Source organism: Zonotrichia leucophrys, chromosome 3 (assembly GCF_028769735.1).
Source record: "Zonotrichia leucophrys gambelii isolate GWCS_2022_RI chromosome 3, RI_Zleu_2.0, whole genome shotgun sequence".
Lineage (NCBI taxonomy): Eukaryota > Metazoa > Chordata > Aves > Passeriformes > Passerellidae > Zonotrichia > Zonotrichia leucophrys.
In genome coordinates this window covers 36,050,492-36,066,055 of record NC_088172.1, presented here as the reverse complement: position 1 = coordinate 36,066,055, position 15,564 = coordinate 36,050,492, and the positions used below count along the sequence as shown (strand labels likewise).

The following is a 15,564-nucleotide window of genomic DNA, read 5'->3' as shown; positions in this document are numbered from 1 at the left end:
ACGGAGGGGCAGAAGGGAAAGGTGTAAAAAAATGTACAAGGCGGTTTTTGGTGATTCATTGATGCCCAAAAATGTAACTTGTTGGACAAACCGTGAGCCCCTCAGTGCCGGGGCTGCCGTGCTGGGTGGGTGATCCCCCTCCTCCGCAGTACCATTGAAAGCTTGTGGAGTTGTGGTATTATAAAATATAATTTATAAATAACATATGATAATATATTATTTCAATACGCAAAAGTTATTTGGCGATAATTATTAATTAATATTTATAGACTTTTGTGATTGCTATGTATTACGTAAATGAATAGTAAATTGAACTGTAATTGCTAATGCCTAACTACGCATAAATAAAATAGCTGCTTTAGAATTAGTAGTTGCATACACTAAAAACAAATAAAAACACTTTTTAAGGCCAGGTTGGAGGGAGCTCTGAGCAACCTGTCTAGTGAAAGGTGTCCCTGCCCATGGAAGAGACAAATGGAATTAGATGATCTTTAAGGTCCCTTCCAACACAAGCCATTCTATGATTCTGTGATTATTATAAATGTAAAACTGACTCTGTAGCTTGTTGTCAAAAAGTAATCACACATTTTTTCCCTTTCCTCAGGCTGAGCTCACAGAAGGAGCCAGGCAGGTGCCAGTGCTGGTGGAAGGGGAGGGGAACATATGGCTGGGAACAGAAGGAAGGTGGGAATGTGACAAGTGATGACAAATTGGTTTGCTTGGAGAGGAGTTGTGCTGTAACTTGTACCAGCCTTTGATTTCTGCCGTGCTGACTTGAGCTGCATGTGATTTGCTCTGTGGAAAGAAAGTGCATCCCACTCCAAATGAAACCATAAAACCAGGCAGAGCAAGTCCTTCAAGTAAGCTTTTGTGTCCCAAGAGAAGTATCCAAGAATAGCAAACGTTTGAAATGTTCTTGCTCAAATTGCTCCACCTTTCTGTTCTTCAGCTGTAATATGAGGATACTAATATTAACTTGCCTCAGGAATCTTGTGAAGAAAAAGCTGCATTTGTGAAGTACCAGTTACAGTAAGAATAACATAAAAACCCAAGAGAAAATCGACTAAAATATATTTTTATTCAGTAGTGCTTCTGAATGATTATTAAATAAACCCCAAGGCTACTTAGTGAATAAGGAAGATTATAAAAACTTTAAGAATTCAGGAAACACAATTCACTTTGCAGCATTATTCATTTTCTGCACTGAAAAAGGGTGATCTGGTGGAAAAATAGCGTACTTATGTAAATGCTGAAATTAAACCTGTCCATGGATTTGTGTTTAAATTGACGTATTGCAGGCTCTGATTCAAAACTGCCTTATTGCTGTGGAATTGATATGGATTTCCATGGGTAGTTTCTCTGAGTGAAAAGTGAAGTCAAGAATGGTCTGGGGATGACCAGACCATTGAGTTGTTGAGTTGTTCCATTGCAACCTGGGCAAAGCAAAGTTTGCAGATGTACATTTACCTGGAATAATGCCCATAAGTTTCCTGTTTCTCATTTACCCCTCCAGGACTGATGAAGGCTTCATCATGCCAAGCAAAGCAGAGAGTTTTACCAGGAGCCTTTAACATCTTTATAATCATGTCAGACCTTCTTTGCCTGGCTGTGTCTCTGTATTTAAGTGTTTCTTTTTAATCTGATTTTAAATCCTGTCAGTCTAGTGAGCACTACTCAGGCAGGACTGAGCTGGCTCCTTGTAAGACAAAATGGGCCAGGACCTCAGCATGGCAGAAACAGGGGACACAGCCCTTGTACTCTTTGTCTTTCCAGCAGGTTGAAACTGCCATGTTTGCAGTTGTCCCTCCAGTTAATTTGCTCACTAAGTGCCCAGATACTGATCTAGGCAATGGCATCCAATCCATTATGATCCCAGTTCAGAAGAAGAAAAGCAAATTCAGCCTCAGCCACACAGCACAGTATTTCTTGGAAGGATTGCCAATGCCAAGTGCTGATGGATTTATCTTGTTAGGCAGTAAAAGCCCTTTTCCTGGCACTGCTGACACAGAACAGAAGGATAATTTTGCCTTAAACTATTTAGCCATGAAGGTTAAACTTAACAGATAGATTAGGATTTATTGGTCACAAATATTAGAATAATTTGTTCTTAAGTGTTTTAGTGACTCTGCCGCCAAAATTCCTCTGGGAAATGAATTTTCAGAAAGACTTGGAGTAGATCAGTGAAGTAGATCAGCAAATTGTTATAGATTATCCTTTCCAAAGCAAGAAGCAGGATAAAAGCAAGACAAACCTTGCATGAAAATTCAAGTGAAGCATTAATGGCTGACAGTATGATCTCTTTTCACACTCCATTGATTTCAGCTCTGGCTTGAACTCTGTTAAAGTTTAATGTCAATGTAAGTTACAAAGTTACTTGCTCTGACAGACTCACCTCTGGTCAAAACAACTTTCAACTACAAAAAAACCCTTAAACCTAAGAAGTCAACTCTGTTTTGGGGAAAGACTACAAAATTAGATCTGACCCCCTGAATGCAACAAGTTTGCCTCTGATTCGAGGTACCGCACAACCTTATTACTTGCAGCTGGTGGAAGAATTTGCCTTTGCTTCCGTTTTTCATGGAAAAGTCCAGCAGGATGTCAGGCAGATGGGGGCAGCAGCACCTCAAGCTCTCAGCTTTACACCAGGCGAGCAAGAGCTATAGCCAGGGGAAATTTCTGTGTCCTGTCAACGCAGAGCTTTTGTGTAGACTTCCATAAGCCAGCTTAAAACCACAGTGATCTCTTTGCCCTTTCAATGAAACCCTGGTTTTATTAATTATGTTATTAATCATAAACTCACTTTACTGTTTTACACTGCTTTGCATATCTTTATCATAGTATGTAATTGTTTCATAGCATGCCTGCGCCTGTCCAGAAATCTGTGAATCTGAAAAAAATTCCTTTTCACAGCAACTCACAAAACATTCTGAAATCTGAGAAGATTTATTTCAAATTTTCCACAATATTTATGTTATTCATCCCTTAAAAGCAATGTGTAATTCCAGAAAACCTCACAAAATTCAGTATACAAGAGGTACACTACTCAAAAGTAGTACTGGCCCTCAGAACCCAACTGTATGTATGAAATAACAGCTTTTAGCACCTAAAAGTGAAATATTTGGGGAAAAGAAACTCACATTTGTAGCAAATGCAGTAGGGATGCCAGCCTAATTGGATCAGAGTGGCTTCTTGGCTTGCATCAAAACCTGAGCACAGAGAAACAAATGTGTCTGAAATGAACCTGCAACTCTGTCTTACCGAAGTGTTATTTACTAATTGTGGCATCAGGATTGTAAAATTGCAACAAATAACCTTGCTTAACCCCATCGCTGTGCTATTGTCAGCACTTGGCACTTGTGAAATTCCTGTGTACTTGAGCGTTTCTGCCCGCCTGCACTGCAGCTAGGGATAGCAAGTAAAACCCTTGTGTCTGCTCAGCAGTTGGCAAAGTTTTATTTGCAATAATTCAGTCTGCATGAGTCAGCACTGCCTCCCTCCACAACATGGTCTGGCCTGTCTGGAAAGCTGCTTTCTCTATGGTTACATAGATGTTCTGTAAATCTCAAAATAATTTCAGTGCGGTAGGCAAAGATGCCTTTGCCACACTGAACAAATACAGTTCAGCTCCCCATCCCCTACTAAATAATATCAGTGCTTGGCAGGGGACAAAGTTGGGACATGAATATTTTATTTCATACAGCTATGAAGTAATAGAAAATCCTGCAAAATGAATACAGTAGCCATTTGTTATTTTAAAACCTGTGTGGGCTTCTAGTTCAGAAACCAAACCAACACCTCTAGAATTTCTATTTTTGATGCAGTGTGTGCTTTGTGCCTTCTACACCTTTTTGATAAATTGTTACTCAGAATCTATATCAGAAATGCTGTCTTGTTCTTGTTCTGTTAGGTGTGGAAAGCAAATATTAACCTGTCCTTCTGTTTATCCCGTTCTGGTTTTTTGCCTCCATTTTTAAACAAAGATGTGGGTTAAAAGACAGTATCTAGCACTTACTCAGAAGAAGGAAAGCAATTGGCACTGCTGTAAATAGGGAACCTCCAGGAGCACTGAGTGAGGGCTCACTGCTTATCTGTTTGCTGGAGAGCAAAAAGAGGAGGTGGAAAAGAAAATCTAGCGTGAATAAGAGAGTTGAATCTAATAAAGGGGTCAGAGCTGTCACTCATCAGGTAGGTGTGGCTGTTCCTAAGTAGTTCTTTATAGCTGGGACAACAAGCTGGACTCTCCAGATGAGGAAATGCCACTCACTAGGAAGCAAAATTAAACAGGTCACTACAGGAGGAATGTGTGCAGGTTGCTATTGAGCAATTACTGCTTTTTGACCACTCAGAAATAGTTGTCACTTTACGTCCCTTGATCTCTGACCAGTGCACAAAGCATAACTTATTCTTGAAATAACTGATTTCTGGTGTACATTTGGTCCTGGTTTAACTTTATGTATTTTAAACATACATTTACAGGAAAATGTCTGTCATCAAGCTTAGACACTGCCTGGTCAGAGGGCTTGGACAGGGAGAATAAAGCATTCACTTCTCTTTCTGCAGCAGAGCAAAGAAAATAAGCAATATTATGGAGCAAACTAAGAGCAGAGAAGAAGTCATGTTACCTTTTGCCACTCAGTTCAGGCTAAGCAATTTTATTCATGATTTTTTTGCTGTCAGTGGAGATCTTTCCTTATTGCTCTAAAGATAGGAAAATTGCTTGTAACAGGAAACTGAGACAAAGTACAGATAATGGTCAAAAAGTAAAGCCTTAATGTGAAAGTTGAGTTGCTAGTAATAGGAATAGTTTCTCCATGATATCTTCTTATAGTTCTTCATTATATCTTGTTAGGTTTTGCTGTTGTGTGTTGGTTTTGACACAGACATGACAAGATCACAGAACCATAGGATGGGTTGAGTTTGACCTTAAAGGTCATCTAGCTCCGATCTCCCTGCCATGGGCAGGGACACCTTCCACTAGAAGCCCAGGATAAAAAATGGTACCATAACAATCCTAGAGGATGAAACATTGCTTAGAGTAAACCTTACATCTTTTCTGCTCCTCCCACACTTTTCATCTTAATTGGTCTCCTCTGAGTAGCTGTTGTGCTGCAAGCCTGCCCCTGTGTCTGGAACAAGCCTCTATCTTATCATGCCTTTGGTTTCTCCTCCTTTCAGCTCCCTTTTCTATTATCAGTTACTATTAAACAATTTCTCTTACTTTAATGGATTTTTGGAACAAACTAAGTTATTCCTGCAGTTTAAAGTTTCTTTGCTACTGTCTACTCCTTGCTAGAAGGGTACTGTCAGCAGAAGGGACATTTATTTCATCTGGTATTTGACACCAGCCCCCAAAACCACATGTTGAAGCTTGTAAAAAGCACTTTTTCCAAACCCGGAGATGCCCAAAGGCAGTATCTACAACAGTGCCTGTAGAAACTCCACCTTCATAAAAGCAGTGTTTTTCTTTTGAACATGCTTCAAGCAGTAGTCAAACTCTGAGTGGAAACAAATTTCATTCTCCATTTTAAAGGTGTAATACTAGTTTGTGCCTTGGCCATTACTAATAAAACATCTCTGTAAGACTCTTAGTTTGAGTAAGAGTTCAGCTTTACTTCAAGGATGCATTTTTTCATAGCTGACACTAAACACTGTATGTCTACACACTCTATTTCCAGAAGAGTGACTTGAGGGGCTGCTGCATTCAAATGTGTCTACACTACAGGTTGTGACTCTTCCTCCTCTTCCTGATAATTAACTAATCTTACAGATATTTATTCTTCTAGAATCTCTGATCAGGTCCAGTTCATTGTAATAATGCAGATGCATTGAATTTGGGTAGAATCAGAACACATAAAGCCTCGATGTGCTAATTTTTTATACCAGGTTATCTTGCTAGGGAGTCAGCTGAATTTTTAATACCCTACAACTCGTCCCTCCCCAGGCAACAGGTCAAAAGAGGTGATTCTAAGACCCCAGTGTGTGTCCAGCTCTGGGGCTTTGAGCACAAGAAAGATGTGGTCCTGTTAGAGTGGGTCCAGTTTGGGCCATGAAGATGCTCAGAGGGCTGGAGCACCTCTGGTAAGAAGCAAGGCTGAGCGAGTTGGGATTGTTCAGCCCAAAGAAGAAAAGGCTCCAGGGAGACCTTATTGTGGCCTTTCTGTACTTAAAGGGGCCTGAGAAAGGGATAGGGAGAGGAATTTTCAGTGGGCCTGTTTCAGCAGGAGAAGGGGTAATGGTTTTAAACTGAAAGAGGGTCAATTTAGATTCGATATAAGGAAGGAAATTTTTTACAATGAAGGGGGTTAAACACTGCCAGGGAGGTTGTTGATGCTCCATCCCTGCAAACATTCAAGACCAGGTTGGACAGGGCTCAGAGCAACCTGATCTAGTTCAACATATCCCTGTTTATTGCAGGGGTTTGGACTGGATAACCCTTAAAGGTCCTTTCCAACTCACACTATGCTACCATTCTGTGATTTTCCTGGCTTCAGTTTTGTCTCAAAGGAGGTGTGTAGTTACTCCAACTGACGTACATTGCTGCTTTCCTGTAGGGATCTCCCATTTAATAAAGCAGATGGGTCACTCCCCATCTGTCATATTTACAGAATCAAATATCTCAACATCCTTTATGCAATTCCTGCTTTATGTACTTTGTCACCTCTAGGCCAGTGGTTAAGCACAGATATGGCCCAAGTTCATTTTTGTGTGGGATGTGGCAGTAACATCAATTAGAGAAGAAAGGAGCGTGAGGTTCTTTGAAAAGTCACTAGTTCAATGTTCAAGGCACGATCAACTGTATTTACCAAACTCCTCCAACATCTGCCTAACCTGTTCTTAGAGACTTTCCTTCACAGATTTTTACATTGCCCTTCCCAATCCTTAACTACTGTAATCAGTAATGTGATTGATTTTTTTCTTAAGAGAAGAAACGTGTTTATCTGGTTTATCATTATCTTAATCCTCTCTACAATAGTGTTTCTGTTATGCCTGGTACAAGCACTTGTCTTCAGTCCAGAGCAGGCTGGAGGTGTTCCCAACAAAACAAAGTCACATTTACAACTGTATCGTTATAATGTGTACTAAACAGATTAAAGGCTGTGCATTAAGAGGTGTTTTAAAGTAATTCAAGTGAAAAATGTCAGATGAGAGACTTTTTAATTGGGCTTCAGAGAAGCCTGTTCTTGACCCAGGACTGCTTTGTTATCCCAAATAATTATTTGAAGCACTGCTTATGAAATCTGCAGATGACTGCAAAACAGCCCAGGGCCACCTGGGCCCCTTGAATAACACATGTTTTAATCCACCTACACAGCAAATATCTGTGCATCAAAGCCGAGGTTGCTGTCTGTTCATAGGATAAAAATACAAAGCATGTTTTGGGCCGGGTGTGAGGGAGGAGAATGCTGTATCTTCAAAAGCAGTGAATCAGATGAGGGCTGAGGAGGTCACAAGGGCTAAATGCCTGATGTGCAATGTGGCAGCTGCAGCAGCAAATGCAGGCATCAGGTGTGTGAGCACAAATCCTGCCCGCGCTAAGTGCTAGGATGTGGCCACAGCCATTGCATGGCACAGGAACGTGACTCTTCTGGAATCACCGTGAATGATAAAAGGTGTAACCATCTGGAAAGGCTCATTAGGAACCCAGAAGAATGAGTCAGTGGAAAAATCTGGGCTGTACGAAGGTGATAGGTAATTATCTACCCAGCAAAAGCACGGCAGAAAGGCGCTGTCATAGTCTGTGCACGGCAAGATCCCCTCACTGAAGAAGGAAAACGTTTGGTGGTTAAAAATCATGGCATTTTAGACGTGCTGCCTTCCTACAGGGTTCTTTAATTTTTGGAAAGATAAACCCCTGAAACCCTACGTGTTTCAGTCCCCGAGCAGTGCCTGGCGTGAGCCCAATTCAGCTGCTGGAGCAGCCCCCTCCGCGCCGCTGTGGGGTCCCAGCGGGACACGCTTCCTTCCCACGGACAAGCACCAAGGGTGCTCTTACCTGCTCCCAGGGGGAAGAATTAGCTTAATCTGGGAGCTTTGCCCGGGCAGAACAGAGGCCACGGCTTTTCAGCTTCTAGTAGAGATAGGACTGGGATACAGCCGGAAAGCTAAAGCAAAGGTAACCTATGGAGTAGATGAGGAGGGAGAGGGTAGAATCGAGTGAGACAGAGGTGAGCAAGGACGGGGTAAATCCTCTGTCAGCTCTTTAAACAGTAGCTGTTACCGCATAGCAAAGGCACCGACAAGCTCGGTGCGACATCCCCGGACCGCGGCACTGTTTGGCGAGCATGGCCCAGACCCAGGGGCTGCACTGCCGGACACAGCGACCCCTCCATGGGGCTCCGAGAGCCCCGTCCCGGCAGCGGCGGAGCCCGGCCTCGGGCAGCGCCCGCCCCCGCTTCCTCCCCCGCCCCCGCCGCCATGTTGTGGGGCCGAGCGCCGCGGGAGGCGCAGGGGCTGCGGCCCGGCGGAGCCGCCGCTCGGGGCAGCGCAACAGGTACCGGCGGGCCGGGGGGCGCGGGCCGCGGGCGTTACGGGCTCCACTGCCTTGAGTCGCTTTACTTGTCTTTTATTCTTTAGCTGAGTCTGGTCTCTTTTTTTCTTTTTTTTTTCTTTTTTTTCTTTTTTTTTTTTAGGTAGGCTTTTTTCTTTCTTTTTTTTCTTTTTTTTTTTCCCCTCTCCTCTTTTTTTGGGTGGGGGTGGTGTCTGGGGCTTTGGCGGTGGCAGCTCCCACTGCCGGCGCCGCCGCTGCTCGCCCGCGCTCCCTCAGCGCGCTGCGAGCGGAGCGATCGCGGTGCCCGTGCCCAGAGAGCTCCCGGAGCGCCCGGGGGAGCCCCTGCCGAGGTGAGGTGACTCGGACGCGGTTGTAAAGCCCCGCTCCTTGTGGTGATGGTGATTTTGTTCCGTCTGGTTAGCTGTGGAAACGCGGGGTTTGGAGAAACCCAGCTGGTTTCTGCAGTTAAAGTTTGCAAACTGCTCTGTCTGTAAATAGACTGGCTTTTCTCGCTCTCGACTTCTCACCGCGGCATGTCGTAATTCAGAGAATAAAATGAGGCTGAGGTACGTGATTCGGTTTCCTAAACATTAGGGTACCATTTTGAATACAGTGAATGGTTTTCGGGCCAGCTGGGGCTTTGACATCTGTCACATCGCAGAACTCGAAAGTAGATCGTGCTTTAAGATAGTGCCTGCGTTCTCTGAAGTTATTCTTGCAGCGGTTCTCTTAAACACCAGTCGGAAATTCCCCATCCAAAACACGGGAATGAGAAGTCTCAAGCTTCTTTGCCCTTGTGTCCAGGCTGCCCTCTGTTGTGCGTTGCTCTTTTGGGAAAATGATGTTTTCTGAGCTGTTGGTGCTGGCCTGTGGTGGCTGGAGTGCGCACAGGAAGGCTCGGGGTGTGTGTGAAGCAGAATGTGCTGTGGGTAACATCGGTGCTGCATAAATTGTTGTCTGCTCTCAAGAACTTTTAATCATTCATCTGAAATTGGCTTGTAACAAACATCTATATCCGCTGATGCGACGGTGTCATGTTGAAGTAACGAGCGCTAGGAGCTAGTTGGATAAGCAGCTAACTGAGCTTCGTTCTGCTCCCAAATCTGGTTCATTTTTGTTACCTTGTTTCCACTCTACCTCCCCTGTTTTGTTTGTGAGTATTTTTTCAGTCTGACTCATCTGGGAGGGGCATTCACACCACCGTACCTCTGAGTATTCAGAGAAACCTTAACTCAGACTGGGCTTCCTGTGATGTGAAGAGAACTGTGTGATGCCTGCAGACATGGATTTAGGCTGCTCTGTGCTCTCTGTTGAACAGAATTTTTCGTTAAGATTAGCCTCCTAACTCAGATGCCTAAATTAGATCAAGTGAATATGCTTATCCTTTTAATTACTATCCTGAGGGAATTGCATTTACTTTTTTTCTCCTCCATCTGTACAAGATCTGGGGTACAGGATGAATCCCTGGCTGAGTTGTAGCTGTCAGTGTAATAGAAACCAAGAGGATGATGTTCCTGTAGCAGTAACAATAGCAAAATGGGGTACCTATGGTTTGTCTGTGCTAATCATAAAAATAATGGGGTTATCTACCCCATTAGGTGCTGGTCAAAGCACCAAAGCTTTATGGACACTTATTTTTTTAACCATTCTTGTAGACAGAATGAGATAGATCAGGGCAAAAGTGAGCGTGGATGATTTTGAACTGTTTTTGAGAAGGCTTTATTTATTTACTGAGACTCAGGTATTACAGTGATTTGTACCACAGCAGTACTTAATGCAAAGTTTTTTTGCAGATATTTCTGTTGTAGTCTGTAATGTTGAAAAGAAAAGTGAATTAATTTCATGGCATAGGAAAGTAGCAAGCTATGAAAAATGAAGCTAAGTCTGTAGGTGATAGTATTTCTTCAGTAGCTGCTTGTCAGGAGCTGGTGAGGAAAATGAGGCAGCATTTGGAAAGGGAAAGGTGATGTGCATGCTTTGCTTGGGGTGTTATCAGAAACCTTCACAGCCTTTGAGAATAGGCATCTGTCAGGAAAGTACTGTGGGTTTAGTTCCTGAAAGGCAATGTAGTCCAGATTAGTTCCTGTCACAAATTGAGACACATGTCTCTGGTCTGAGAGATAATTTACTTGCAGACTTTTAACTAAAAGGTTATCTACTGTTGCCTCAAAAGATTTAATTTGATTAGCATGCAAAATATGTGAAAAAATAGTTTAATGAGATTTTTCTTTAAAGGCCAGAGCTGTTCTCCTTACCTTTTTAAAAACTCGTTCAAAATTGGACATCTTTGTTTGTAATGTTAATTTCTAGCCTATTTTCACTTGAAAGGAAATACCTCCACTATCTCAGTTTTTAAAAAGCTTTTAACAGCTTCAATTAGTTTTTATTTACCTCAAATGTAGTTGCAGAACAATATTGTTTTGAAGGGACTTCTGGAGATCATCTGGTCCAACCCTATGAAAAGCATGGTTAGGTCACTCAGAGCCATGTCTGGTTGTGTTGGGATTATCTCTGAGGGTGGAGATCCCAAAAACTCACTGGACAGCCCTCTCCAGTTTGGTACCTACCCTGGCTCAAGGTGCATCCCATCCCCTTGCCCAGGCTGCCAGGGAAGACATTAAACAATACTGGCCATGGTGGCAGCTCCTGGGGAGCATCACTGCTTCCCGCCAGATGGATTTGGGACTACTGAGCGCAGCCCTTGCAGTCTGCTGGTCAGGCAGGTTTTCCACCAGTTTGGCTGTAAGAACACTGTGGGAGATCTTGTTCAAAGCCTTTGTGGTGTTGTCCTGGTTTAGGGCAAATTTGTTAAAGAATCTGCAAAGGAGGGCCCCTCCAGAAAGCGAAACCCACACGGCCCCTCCCCCCAACCGATTCGGGAAAAAATTCCTCGGAGAGAGGTGGAAAGAACCTGTTTATTTGACTGGCCCAGCACCCCCCAGCACACAAAATGAACAATACCCGATGACACTGCTCTGAGAAAGATGGCAAAATCAGAAAGTCTCTTTCAGGGGTGGTTGCTCTGTTCTCAGTCCCTCCGGCGCTGGGCCAGCCACTGCAGCCGAACCCTTGGTGTTCCCGGGTCCCAGTCCGGAGCAGGTTCGAGATGGTCACAGAAACAGGAGAGGAGAAACAGTCTGGGAAGGAATATGGACTGTTTAGCTAATAAGCAGAGGCGAAAGCAGAGCAGAAGCAAGAGCAGAAAAAGAGAGCAAGCAAAAGCAGCAAGCTGAAGCTGGAAGTGAAAAAACAGCTCTATGTACCACTTTTCTCTGTGTCCCTGATAAGAGAAACCCAAACAAAACTTCCACTCTTCAGAGCCGGTCTTAAAGGCACAGAACAGGTGAATGGGGATACAAGAATCATAACGTCACCCCAGGACAGGTGTCAAAACAAGCTGCTGTGCCCTTGTTCACAGGGCCAATCATCTCAAAGATGAGATGTGTCAGGTGTGGTTGGTCCTCAATAGCCACATGCCATTTCCCTTCACCTTTTTCTTCTTCAAGCATCTGTAGGTGGGTCCTACAATTATTTGCTCCATAATCTTTCTAGGGACTGAAGTGAGACTTAGCTGCCTTCAGTTTGCCTTTTTCCAGTCACCAGGATCCTTGAGCAGTCACCAAGACCCCCCAAAAATAACAGGGTTTAGTCTTACAGTGACATTGGCCAGCGTTCTTGGCAGCACTGGGGCTGTGATTTGTGCCATATGCACACGTATGCAAATGCTTTATGTACATGTTTTTAAGTTATTTTGACTTTCAAAAGCTGCTTTCAGTCCAGTGCAATGTTAAATCTTTTGCTAAAGGATATTAGATGATGGATCCTGCCATGTTTTTAAGTTTTGGGGTGAACCTTGGTGTAGTTGTTGTAGTAGTGAAAATCACGAGAGCAGCAGTTGGCTGACAGAGTTTGGGGTGTTGCTTGGATTAGGTTTGTTTTATGTGACTGAATGATTGGGAAAGTCAGTAACTCTTTTTAGGCTTTTTTTGTCCTAAGTGATGATTGGTGGTTATAAAGATAACAAAGATAGAGTTGTAGAGTCCTCTTCATTTTATGAGGGACTGACCTATTTCAAGTGCTATCACTTGTCAGGAAAACAACGCTAAGTATACTTCGAGGTTCAGAGGTTGAGCCTAGATATGGGGTGAAATAGGGTAGTTACTGTATTCCTCTTACCTTTAAAAACATACTATCACTCTTTAACTTCACCTTTTAAAATTGCATTTTTCTTGTGTGCCCTGGTTGGTGATAGATGACACATCAGACTATTTTGAAGGGAAACACTCATGTTAGAGTGCCTGGTTGGATTTCTGGAAGGGCTGAGTAGCTGTTTTAAGTGATCTTGAAATTTTCAAATGCTTAGTTGCAAATACTGCAAATAGCTGAATTCCCTTTGGTATTCTGTGTCTGATTCCTGATCAGTATAGAACTTGAAGATTTATGTCTATGTGTAAGTTCAAGTTCCTTCCAGTGACAGACCAATGGAGGCCAAAATTTTAAGCCAGCGGTGAGCAGAGAAGCCTTGTTTTCTGTGGCATTAGCTGTCTGAGTTTGATCAGATGTGAGCCTGTGTTGAATTTTTTCTTGTGGTCAGTATATTTAGGGCAGCCTTCAGCCATGTGGATCCTCTGGTGTCTAATATAGGCACTCAAACATACTGCAGTCTTTCTCTCCCTTGAGGGTACTAAATTTGGTTGTGCCTTCTCTGTCTGGTTGCCTGCTTTTTATGAATATTATATTCAGTGAAGATCATAGCAAAGGACACTCTTCTGTTAAGCTTGGCTCATGTTGGTGATGGGGTTCATCAGAGTAGTTTACTCATGTCTCATACTCTGAGAAAGGCAAGCTAAGAATTCAGGCATCCTGGTTGCTTGGTTACTGTAATGCTGCTGCTTTCATTAATTCACTTGTCTATCAGGATGGTAGTTTTTGAGGGGTTTTTTTGGTTGGTTTTTTTTATTCAAGGATAAGTCTTTAGAAACAAACAGGAGACTATTTCATGAGGAATTCTTTGTTCTTCTTACTTCTATGTATACATTGTTTTATTGCCCTTTGCAAGATGGCAACTCACAAGATGTAGTAACTCGTTTTTCTGGTATAGTTGTGCCATCAGCACCAAATGTTGCAAAGGTGAGGATTAGGTCACATAAAAATTATATAGTAAAAATGGAGCTGGTGAAATGTCATTTTTCTTCAAATTGAGAGTACTTAGAACTTAGTATTTAGAACTCAGTATAGGAACAGAGCCTGCCCATGTTGGTTACTTGGATCCTAGAGTTAAAACAATGGATTGAACATTAATATATAGGTGAGCGCAGTGTTGTGTAACTTATTTTCAGAACAACACGTGAAATTCTAATGATGTAACATGATGACAGTAGCAGCACAAAGCATTGGAGTTACCTAATAGAGGGCAAGTATCTGAGAACTATTTTTAAACCTTTTGGCAGTTACAGATAGTTGAAAAGGTGTGGTTGATCCAGAAAAGTCACAGCATCCTTGGAACAGCGATTCTGAGAGCAGCCAGCTTGACTTGAGACACTTTGATATGGGATGTTGCTGCTTCAGAAGTAGCAGATAATTCTGAGCTGGCTTTACTAGTGAAAATGTTCAAGGCTGATGCAAGTGGAGCTTGTGAAATGCTGTGGCATCAGCCATGAGCAGTATCTGCAGTTAGTGATTCAACAGCATACACATGAAGTAAGGGAAGAACAGGAAATGGGAGTTAACTTTTCTTTGTTTCTAAAAATATTACAATTGGAATGTGGAAAAAAATTACCTATTATGGCTATACTAATAAATGCATCAAAAAATCAGGGCACATTTAAATAATACTTTGGTCTTATCTTTCAAAGGTCAACAATTTTACTAGTCAAAAGCTAAAACTTTTTAGCTTTTTTCACTACACTTTTACGACTTTAAGGTAGGACCTGTGTCTTTCTAACTGGGATACTTTTGCCCCTCGGGATTTTACATGATATTGAGATGTTTGTTTAACATGGGTGATAATTGATTCCCTAAGTTCATGAAATTCAATTTGGTGGTCAGAACATTATTACTGTATGCTCTAGAGCTCTGTGCTAAAGGTTTAAGAGACCACATTTCAGCTGGGTGATTTGAAGGACTGTTCTTGATAATATGAGTGTGGATGTGACTTGTGGGTGGGAGTGGGGTCAGAGGCAGGAGTCTTCAGCTGGGGCAGGTGGGAGGTGGGTGCCACACTGCCTGTGTGCTGGTTGTCACCATGCTGGTCCCAGAGCCCCTGTGCTGGGGGATCTCCATTACACCCACACTTTTCAGTGTCACTTTAGGGAATGCATTTTTACCCATCCATTATCCAACTAAAATACTCCTACCTAGTTATTTTTTCCTGTTTTTACTGGCATATGCTAATCTTTGCTTCTTCTCCCACAAGGTTTCCCTGTTTTTTGATACATCAGAGATAAACACCATTTCTGTGCTTTAAAGGCTTCTTGTGGCCTTTCTCCTCTTTGCTTGTCATCTCATTCAGTTTTGAGAAGTTAAACCTGGTGGTTTTGTGCACCTGTCCAGCTTGAAAGCAGATACCTAAACTATAAATCCAGTCTCACTGAATGTTTTACTTTCATTAGATAGTCAGATTGTTCTCTGCTGAGCACAGAAGAGTGCTCACGTATCTTTTGTTTCATGCTTTGCTATAGCAGCCCATTAGATGTTTGTATATTTTGCACTGTTATCTGTGTCTGAAAACTGAGCAGCAAGTTAAGCAGCATCTCTTCTATCATAAGAAGAAAATAACATTATGAATTCTTCTGTTAGTGTTTTTTTCTCTGTTAGAATTTTGCTTGTGCTTCTGATGGAAGGACAGGAGTGGGCTTAAAATTTTCCTCTAAGGTGACAAGATTTTAAATGAATAAACTTAAAAGTAATATGCTCTCATGTTTCCAGTCATGGTTGAAGTAAGAAAACAACATAAAGAAGACAACTCCCCAAATACTTTTGTCTTGCCCAAGTCCACATTGACATAAATTAGGAATTACAGTGTGAAAGTGGAGAACTGCAAGTTTTAAGGTGTGTGGACCTCACCAAACAGCATT

General features: G+C 42.4%; 1 protein-coding gene across 5 annotated transcripts in view; it reads left to right on the top strand.

The window, feature by feature from the left end:
• Nucleotides 1-28: 28 nt before the first annotated feature.
• ITSN2 (intersectin 2) overlaps nt 29-15,564 on the top strand; it is a 90,498-nt gene continuing 74,962 nt past the window's right edge. For 4 of the 5 annotated variants that reach the window (XM_064707810.1, XM_064707811.1, XM_064707807.1 and 1 more), the window contains exon 1: nt 8,411-8,491. The gene's annotated coding sequence lies outside the window, so the exon portion shown is untranslated. Of the gene's footprint in view, nt 126-604; nt 685-8,410; nt 8,492-15,564 lie in introns of those variants that run through there. The other variant, XM_064707808.1, reaches the window with a different exon arrangement.